We start from the raw sequence: 10,803 nt of genomic DNA on the forward strand, positions 1-10,803 counted from the left end.
CTAGCCAATAATTATGAAAGTAATTAAGAAGGTTGCCAAATAACTAATCTCCTATTCCTCAAAATGCCAGACCAATACAATTTCATGGGGGAAATTATTTATATTCCACTTAAAATAAAACATATGGAAAGAACAAACTTGCCCAAAAATTTTTACCAGAGATAGCATAGCACCCCAGTCCAACCCCAACAAAAATAAAACCACAATGCTTTATTGAGAGAGATAGAATAATAACTGTATAAACGGAGAAGTGATTCATATATTTCTATAGAATTGCTCACTCTAGAAAAGATGTTACTCCTTACATGACTTATATTTTGTTATAAAAGTACAGTAATATAAGAGAATTTGCACCAAATCACTATGAGAACATTTATAATTACAAATACATGAGAGCTGTCAGAAAGCATTTGAAAAAGAATATAATGGTTAGAGATTAGCTTCATAAGACAACAAAATATATTATAAAACCACAGTAAATATATAGGTATGCTATTGGTGCCAAAGTAAATAGGTAGATAAGTGAATCCAAATTGAAAATAAAAATATAGAAAAATTAATTTGTATTCATATAAACTCTACTATATAAAGTAGATGACCCTTAAAATTAGTGGTTAAGGAATGTGGTTAAAGCCTAACATATTTACTATATGACCCTTTACAGAAAGTGTTTGCAAACCAAAATGTTGTGACTATCAATGGTGATGGGATTTCAGATGATGAACATATATTTCTTTTTGCTTACACGTAAGACAATTATACATGGGGATATTTCCTTGGATAACTACTTTTAAAATGGAGAAAATTAACTAGCTAAGTTCCATTTAAAATTGGAAAGACAGCTAAAATTTGATTTTTATAAAACTGACAAAATCCTACTTGCTTTTGGGCATATATTAGCACACAGTGGAAATGTATCTTGGAGTTGTACAACTAAATGTGTCATGTGAACAGTGACAACAACAACAAAATCGTTGTAGTTCCAGCTGCATGTATTTAATAGAAGTACTATTTGCAAAGAATTTATGGGAATCTTGAGTCTTTGAAGAGTAGAAAATACATCATCTCAGGTCTATTTGAAATAGTTTTGTTTTCAGGTTGTCCTACTTAGATTGTCCTAATGCTTATGGTTGGCAGATGCCTCTGAAGTCAAGATGTGTTTGAAATTACTATCTATAGAGGCACTCTTTTTTAAGAGATTAGGATTCTACCCAGACACCAAAAGATTTGCAATGACAACTTGAGAAATTTTATATTATAGCACTGGCTGGCAAGAGAAAAGAGAGACCAGCCAAAGATAGCATCTGGTTGATTTGGTCTAGATTATGCTTGTTAGTTACATTGATCGCTCTTGTTCCAAATCCTTTCTAAGTGGTCTTACAGTCTTTCCTTAAATTCTAAGGGAAGCTCTCTATTGGGAAGAAGATGGACTGACAGCCTAACATTCATATGGTTATTATATTTCTTATTATGAACAACAGTCAAGATCCTGACAATCTCACATGAGTTTTGATACAGTGAAACCATTCTCTCTCAGAGTAATGTGTTTCCACAATTGAGAAGTGGAAGAAAAACTCCTAAATTCAGAGTTAACTACAACCTTAAGTCTCTCCTGATCATTAAGATATAGTCAGTGCAGAGGGGTGACAATGTGTTGTCATTCTAGAATATAAAATTAAGGTCACCTTCCCATAGTTAAATTCATTAGGTCAATGCCTAATGGGTGGACGTTTCCAGCACCCACCTGAAACGAGCATACCAACTTGCTTGTGCCATAATTAGAGATTTTAATTCATATAAAAATTGTAGCTTTAGAATGGGGTAGGAAGCATAGAAAAATGGGATTTGGAGAGAAAAAAAAAAAACATAGTAGTTTGTACTTAGAATTACACCATGGAACATATGCTAAATTTCATGGAAATGAGCAATCCCATCATTGTAGGCCTGAGCTGGTAAACAAATTTCATTTCTAAGTAATCTTTGAGGAGCAGTGTTATTGGGAATGATTGTCAGGCTCCTTCCAGGCTCACTGAGAAAGCACATTTTGTTTGATTATTAGTACTGCCAGAGTTTGGAGGAGGGTAGCTCATGAACCATGTATTTGCTAACTGTCCATGCAGGTAAAATATGTATTTCTTATGATTAGCTCCACTTCCCAACTGTTCTGGGTTTTGGGGGGGGGGGGGTGTTTGTTTGTTTCTGTTTTTTTTTTTTTCTCCATAAATAACAGTGTGAGGACTAATTTTGGCTTCTGAGATATCAAATTAGTTGGAAAAATAATACTGAAGAAAGGGGATATGAGGATTCTGTTCTCAGAATAAATTATCTACCCGTACATCCCACTCACACCCAAATTAAGGACTGAATGTTATCAAGGTGTTGTATTTACTGCTCTCCTAGCCAGAAGAGTGATCTCTGATAAGTCTGTTCAACCCCTACTTGGTCAGGTGGTGAAGCTTTGTTGTGTTTTTTTTTGTTTTTGTTTTTTTTTTTTATTCCATTCTCTAGTCCCTGAGTGAACTGCTGGCCAGTCTGTCTCTTGTTGGGTGAAAAAGAAGATGCTAGGGCTTAGAGGACATTTGCCCCCTCCCCTTTACCAAGGGCCAAGGTTTCCCTACTTCTTCATCTTCTGTGTGGTCTCTTTACTTGCTTTCACTTACTTATGAGGTAAGTGAATTCTACCTATCAATGTGGGCTGGATGGAAAAAGCCAGTGGGTACAAGACAGTTGTATCTCCAGAGGGTAAGGGGAATTATACACTAAACACAATCAACATAAAACTCCACAACACAAGCAGCTATCAAAATGTGCACTGAGGTACCCCAGGTCCCAGAGAAAATTCTAGGGGCAATACAGAATATTTTAGAATTTCAAGTGAAACACAATACTTGCCATAAATCAAAGCCATCCCAACTACCAGATTGAAATAGTTATCAGTTTCAAAAAAAATAGTTATCAGTTTCAATATTAGATTGTGCAACATTCCTTTCAATGGCTTCTTTTCTTTCTTAAACTGTTTGTTTTTATGGATGCAGTAATAAAAAGCAAGCCCTGTGTGAAAATCAATAAGGAACGGGAAATGAGAGTGGTAATGTCCAATCACATTCCAAGATCTAAGAAGCTGTGCAGTGCTCAGTAGACATATACTTCTATCAGTAACTATAGTTATATAAGAATGAAATAAAAATATTATTTTTCTTTTCATTTATGTGAATTGGTTTTTCCTTCACTTTCTGTGTAATTTTTTTTCAAACAGCTATTAAGTTGTTAACATATGAATACCTATTAAATTATTTGGACCTAACTTCTTAATACATAGGACTCTTAGGTTTTGTGTGTGTATGTTAGGCTTTCCAGGAAGCAATTACTGAGACACCAGGGCATCATGAAAAAAGAAAGACTGGAGATATCTATATACCTGTATCACACTAGCAACCTCACTTATACTATTTTCTCCTTTCTTCCTTCCTTTTCTCTTTCTCCCCTTCCTTCCTTCTTTCCCTGCCTACTCCCTCCCTCCCTTCCCTTCCCCTTCCCTTCCCCTTCTTTTCTTCCTTCCTTCCATATGAATTTGTCTAGCTTTATTCTCTTTCTCAGAGTTCTAGCAGGCCAACTATGCACAAGGGTAAGTTTCTGAAGTATGATAAGTCTGCTGGTGTTACTTGCGGTCCACACTGTCCAGCTGACCATGATAACACTGCCTGGTAGCAGGTCCTATTTCAGAAGAAACCTACTATGATCTACAGCATGCACTCAGTAAGTACTTTTAGGTAGACATGTATTTGTTAAATGATTTTTATTTTTTTAATTTATTTTTTAGATTTTATTTATTTATTTGACAGAGAGACACAGCAAGAGAGGGAACACGAGCAGGCAGAGAGGGAGAGGGAGAAGCAGGCTTCCCACTGAGCAAAGAGCCCGATGTGAGGCTCGATCCCAGGACCCTGGGATTGTGACCTGAGCCGAAGGCAGACGCTTAATGACTGAGCCACCCAGGCACCCCTGTTAAATGATTTTTAAATTAAATGTAAGGTATCCAGAAAAAAAAAAAAAATAAAAGGTCAGTACATTTTTCTTTACAATAATGAGTCTGATTTTTCTAGCATTTTTTCCTTCTCACTCTACTGATTTGAAAGAGGAAAGGGTCAGTGTTCCCTCCCCCATTACAGTCCTTCCCTTTGTTTTGTTCCCTTGAGATCAAGATGTACCCATGCCTGTGGGTAATGCCTGCTTAAGGTGCCAGAACTGTTTAATTTACTATCATGCAATGTGGAACTGGATAGGATTTTAGAGACTGATTAGGTTCCTCCCTTTATTTTTTTGGTGAAACCTTCTACAAAGTTGAGTAGTTTGCTCATGGCCACTTGGATTCTTACTTTCAGAGCTGGGACATACACAAGGTTCCAATTTCCAGCCTGATACTCACTCAACTACACTGCCATTGGCTTTCTCAGCAAAATTTAAGCTCATTTCAGCCTTTTAAAAATTCTTGCAGTTGATCAACCATAATTTCTTTCCTTCAACTTGAAGCAGCTTATTGCTTCATGTTTGAGAGGAAGCCACTATTTCATCCTGAAGATAGTTCTTTTGTAATGGCAGGCTAACTAACTTTCTCTTTGGGTTTAGGAAGTACTTGGGAAAGAGGGGTGCTGTGCACTATAAATATAAATGGTTATATTCTACTGAAACAAGCTATAGCATATCACATCTGATATTTTCTGTGACTTTGCATATAGATAGTATGAATTAGGAAATGCACTTTTTTTGAACTCTACATCTGTTCATGAAATTGGCACAGATATTTGCATTTAAAATATACATATAGGGAATTTGCACACATTTATGAAGCTCTCTGGAATCCTTAAGAGGTAGAATTTAATACCTGCCAGCAAATACTTACCAGTTATAGGCTAGGAAAAGAATGAATAACTGATATATGTGAGCCTTGCTTAATTTGGGCTTCATGAGCTCTCATAATGGAGTGGACAGGGCATTGAATTTGATGGATGGTATTTCCATTAAAAAAATGGGATAAAATTGTATTTGTTTTTCTGACAATATGAGTTAATAAAGTATCATTGGATCAAGGCTATTTTTATGATGCCAAACTAAGAAATATATAATAATCAAAATTAAAATAACTGGTCAGCAAATTAAAAATGGAATTGTTTAAAAGGTATTGCTTAAATAATATATTTACATTTAAATTGACTTTCGTAGGCTATGGACTTTTGTACAAGTAAAACTTATTGAAATAACTGCATTATTCCAAAGTGGGTTTAATTCTAAATAGTCAATTTTTGCTAAGAATTTCATTTTTTTTACTAAGGTAGTGCATATTTATTGTGGAGGATTTAGAAAATACAAAGAAATACTAAGGTAATTAATTAATGTTCTCATAATTCCACCATCTGGAGATAATTTCCATTAACATTTTGTGTATCTTTTTGGATAAGGTTTTCAGTGAGAACATAAACATCTACCATATCGTTGTTAAAGGTTATATTGTATTATATTAAATTGGTAAGCAATGGTTAAATGTTTTTCTCTTTGGGGGCATTTAGGATGTCTGCATGTTTTTGCTAGTATTAACAATATTTTGACAAACACTTTCATACTTGTTCATTTGCACACCTTTCTCATTATTTGCTTAGGATAAATTCCCAGAAGTGGATTTTCTAGATTAAAACATTTGTACATTACTAAATCTTTGGACAAACATTTCTGTATTAACCTCTAAAAAGGTTGTATCAAACGTTCCAGAGATGTTTTTTTCCTCTACTTGGCCTAAAATTCTGAATACCTACTCACATCTTTACTGACACGAGGAAAAAACGAATGGGAACATAATATTTACTTTGTGTTTTAAATTACTTATGAGGCTTTACATTTTTGTGTGTTACAGTATTTTAAAAAGCCAAAATACATACAGATTACTGATAATATCCATGAGATAAGAATATACCAATGCTAATAAGTTGTTATTTTGGTTATAGTTACATAGTTATATCTATGAGTGTGTGGTGTATCTGTTTGTGTATGAAATAAGATCTTATATAGAATGTTGAATTTCCTCTTGTTCTCCTCCTAAATCCCATTTCTCTAGCTTCATCTCCAGAAGCAACCTTATATCACAAATTTGTTGTATATTATTCCAGTCCATGTTTTTAGTTCCAGGTGTTTTAAACTTTTTTTCTTCATTGGATTTTAAATAATGAACATGTATTCAGACATAAGTCTAAGTTTCACTGCCTTTTTTTTTTAATATGCTAATGCTTCTTGCATCTATTATCCTAATTTTTATTAAGTTGGAATTCATCCTTAGGTAATTCTTTTAGAGAAGAAGAGCTATATTAGACAATGGAGTGTAGGCTCAATGTTGAATGAGAAGGATGACTTGGTGATCTCAGGGTTGTTTTCACTTTGTTTTACCCTGAAGCAGCCAACAGTCTGTACAGAATACAAATGGAAAAAGAATCTAAGTGATGGATGCAGTACCCCATTTTCTTCTTTATATCTCATATAGGCCTTCTGCAAATTCAGTGGTCCTGACAGCCCATGTGGAGTGAAATGTGCTCTAGTCAGTAAAAGCATAGAACTGTGGGTTTCTTTTTTTTCTTTTTCTTTTTTCTTGTTTTTTTTTTTAAATCCTGAAAATCATTAGCACCCAAAACAACTTTATTACTATTTGAGGGCACCCAATATTCATCCTCTTATATTCCTCACTAAAAGGACCACAATTTTATTTGGATTGAACAATGTTCCAAGATAAACATGCATACTTCTCAGTCTCCTTTGAGAGGAATACAGCAATGAGAAAAAACAAAAAACTAAACTAAAAGTAATGGATATTACTTGGAGGGCTTTGGGAAAACTCTTTTTAAGAGTTGGATGCAGCTTCTATGAGCCTTTTTGTCCTGGACTTTTGACAGGCATCTTGAAAGCATACAAAGGACAGGGGTCACAACCTGAGGACAGCAAGTTGAGAAGCTAGAGGTATTTCCAGATTCCTTTTGTGTAAGAGAAGATGCTTTAGGAGGGAGTGGTTAGGGGGATAAGAGGACAGGAAAGAAGAAAGAGAGAGGGACAGAGGAGAGAAAGAGAAATAGACACACACACACACACACACACACACACACACACTAGTTTAAGGCATTATTTTGAGACATCTGATACTAGCAATTGAATACAACTTCTAATTGCCATAGGTATATAACATAATAATCCCACAATTTATGGACTATCACCCAGAAGGAATGTGTACTTTTCCCAGGCCTTAGAACTTTTCCTTTCCTAGCCCCGCTGAAGGCGGTGTCCCCTTGCCTGCATGCTGTAGGCTCAGGTATGTTACCTGAATATGTCACCAGAGCTTCCTGCAAACAGTTGCAGCCCTGGTCCAGCACAGAATGTCTTGCAGTGTAATGTCTGAGTGACTGCAGGTCCAAACATATCTTTATTTAGACTCATTACTTGAACAACTGCTTAAATATGTGTAGAATAAATCTAGTTTCAAAATCATTTTCATGTAAATTATTGAAGATATTACTTCATTTCTTGCAACCAATCTTATGATTGTGAAGTCTGATTCTAGTCTGACTGTAGACTGTGAAAGTGTTTTAGCATTTTTTCAGTATCCTAGTATTTGGAAATTTTGCCATGATGTTTTTAGGTGAATATGTACTTTTTACATTTCTTTTTTTCCATGACACTCTAAATGGCTTTTTCCATAGGAAATATCATGCACTTCTTTACTTCTGAGAAAATTTCTTTCATAATTTCTGTATTTCCTTGCCTTTTGTTTTCATTGTCTATTTCCTCTATTGGAATTTATGACATTATCCTCAATGTCTCTTTTATGTTTCCCATGTTTTTTTCCTATTTCATAGCATTCTAGGAAAATTCCATGGTACTAACTTCCAGTTCACCAATTTGTTCTCAAATGTACACATTTAATCATTTAGTACAACTTTGAGTTTATTTAAATAATACTTCAATAATCATATATTTTCATTGCCAACGTCTCTAATTTATACTTTCTAAAATAATCCCTTCTTGTGTTGTGGATACACTGTCCTCTCTTGAACTTCTGAGTATTTTTTAAATTATACTTATTTTAAGTCTCTTTTTGCTTACTCTCTTAACTCAGCTGTTTTCTCAGCTGATATTATTATTATTATTACTGATTTTCAATCTCAGTATCATTCTTTCTTGATAACTTGTCTAAAATATTTGGTATTTCTGGGGGAGGAGCAGGATGGCAGAAGAGTAGGAGACCTAAATTTCGTCTGGTCCCAGGAATTCAGCTAGATAGTTATCAAACCATTCAGAATACCTAAAACTAAACAGGAGATCAAAGAAAAGAATAGCAGCAACTCTTCTGAACAGAAAAGTGACCATTTTCTGTAAGGTAGGATGGGCACAGAAGTGAATCCCAGTCGATATTTGGGAAGATAGACTGAGGCGGGAGGGAGCCTCCATTAGCTGGCTCCTGGCAAGTGATAGAGCAGCAAAGCACAAAATTGGAACTTTTAGAAGTCTGCTCTGATGAGGGATGTCACTCCAATGGCTAAGCAGGGGGTGGAACCCTTGCTGGGACAGTGTGGTCTCAGGGTGCTTGGAGTCACAGAAAAACCAGGGGTGCCTGAGTATGGCAGAGCTCCCAGGTGTCGGAGCAGTGAAGCCAGCTGCAAAGATGGAGGTTGCCAAACTGTGATCTGCAGCACAGTTGGGCCACTGCTCTTTGAGGAGGGACCCAACAAGTGGCAGATCTCGGGAGACTCCCCTTCCTCCCCTGGGAGGAGCAGCGCAGGAGTGCACCACAGGAATCTGCTGGGTTTGGAGACTCCAAACTGGGTTGTCTGCCAGAGACAGAAACTGCTCAGTCACAGGCTGGGTGAGCACGGAGTGTGGCTGGAGACCAGGGAGACAGGAGTGATTGACTGCTTTTCTCTGGGGGTTCACTGAGGAGTGGGGCCCCGAGCTTTCTCGGCTCCTCCTGGAAGAGAGATTGAGAGGCCACCATTTTCACTCTCATCCTCTAAAGCTGTATGGAAAGCTTTCAGGGAACCAAAGCTACAGAGAGCAAACCTGAGCAGATTACTAAACCTGGCCCCTGGTAAGGGCAGGGCAATTCCGCCTCGGGCAAAGACATTTGAGAATCACTGCAACAGGCCCCTCCCCTAGAAGATCAGCAAGAACATCCTGCCAAGACCAAGTTTACCAATCAATGAGGACGGCAAAACCCCACCACTAGGGGAATACAGCATATAGAAATCATGGTTTTTTTCCCCATGTTGCTTTAGTCTTTCAAAGTTAATTTTTTAAATTTTCCTTTTTTTCCCTTTTTCTATTTTTTTAGTTGAATTTTTCTTCTTTCCTTTTTCAACCAACATCTTATCAATTCCTTCTATAAATCTTTTTTAATTTTTCATTTTTACAGTTATAGTCTATCTCTTTGTTGTATTTAACCTTATTTTTTGTATATATATAAATTTTTATTTCTTTAAAATTTTGGGATACAGTTTCTACTAACAGACCAAAATATACCCTAAATCTAGTATATGATGTTGTCCTAGTTTCCCGCATGATCACATTCTCTTTTTTTTTTCATTCTTTTTTCAACCAACTTCTTATCAATTCCTTTTTTAAAATCCTTTTAATTTTCATCTTTATAGTCATATTCCCTCCCTCATCATATTTACCCTTATTTTTTATATATATATAAGTTTTTCTTTCTTTAAAATTTTGGGAGGCAATTTCTTCTAAGATACCAAAATACACCCCGAAACTAGTGTGTGGCTCTATTATATTCACCAGCCTGATCGTATTTTTTTCTTTTTTTCCCTTTCTTTTCCCCGCAGTTTCAGGTCTCTTCTAATTTGTTTAGTGTATATTTTTCTGGGGTTGTTGTTACCCTTTTAACATTTTTTTTTAGCATTTTGTTCTCTCATTCATCTGTTCTCCTCTGGACAAAATGACAAGATGGAAAAACCTCAAAAAATAAAAAGAACAAGAGATAGTAGTGACTGCCAGGACCTAATCAATACAGACATTAGTAAGATGTTGGAACTACAGTTCAGAATGACGATTATAAAGATACTAGCTGGGATTGAAAAAAGCATAGCAGATATGAGAGAATCCCTTTCTGGAGAAATAAAAGAACTACAATCTAACCAAGTTGAAATCAAAAAGGATATTAATGAGGTGCAATAAAAAATGGTGGCTCTAACTGCTAGGATAAATGAGGCATAAGAGAGAATTAGTGATATAGAAGACCAAATGATGGAGACTAAAGAAGCTGAGAAAAACAGAGATAAACAACTACTGGAGCACTAGGGGTGAATTCGAGAGATAAGTGATACCATAAAGTGAAACAACATAGAATAATTGGGATCCCAGAAAGAAGAAGAAAGAGGGGACAGAAGGTATACTGGAGCAAATTATAGCAGAGAACTTCCCTAATTTGGGGAAGAAAACAGACATCAAAATCCAGGAGGCACAGAGAACCCCCTTCAAAATCAATAAAAAGAGGTCAACACCCTGACATCTAATAGTAAAACTTACAAGTCTCAGAGACAAAGAGAAAATCCTGAAAGCAGCTTGGGACAAGAGATCTGTAACATACAACGGCAGAAACATTAGATTGGCAGCAGACCTATCCACAGAGACCAGAAAGGTCTGGCATGATATATTCAGAGGCAGGCCAGAAAGGACTGGCATGATATATTTAGAGCACTAAATGAGAAAAATATGGAGCCAAGAATACTATATCCAGCTAGGCTGTCACTGAAAATAGAAAGAAAG

This window comes from Mirounga angustirostris, unplaced genomic scaffold, assembly GCF_029215605.1.
Source record: "Mirounga angustirostris isolate CCGP_5_RB_7025 unplaced genomic scaffold, mMirAng1.0.hap1 SCAF_10, whole genome shotgun sequence".
Classification (NCBI taxonomy): domain Eukaryota; kingdom Metazoa; phylum Chordata; class Mammalia; order Carnivora; family Phocidae; genus Mirounga; species Mirounga angustirostris.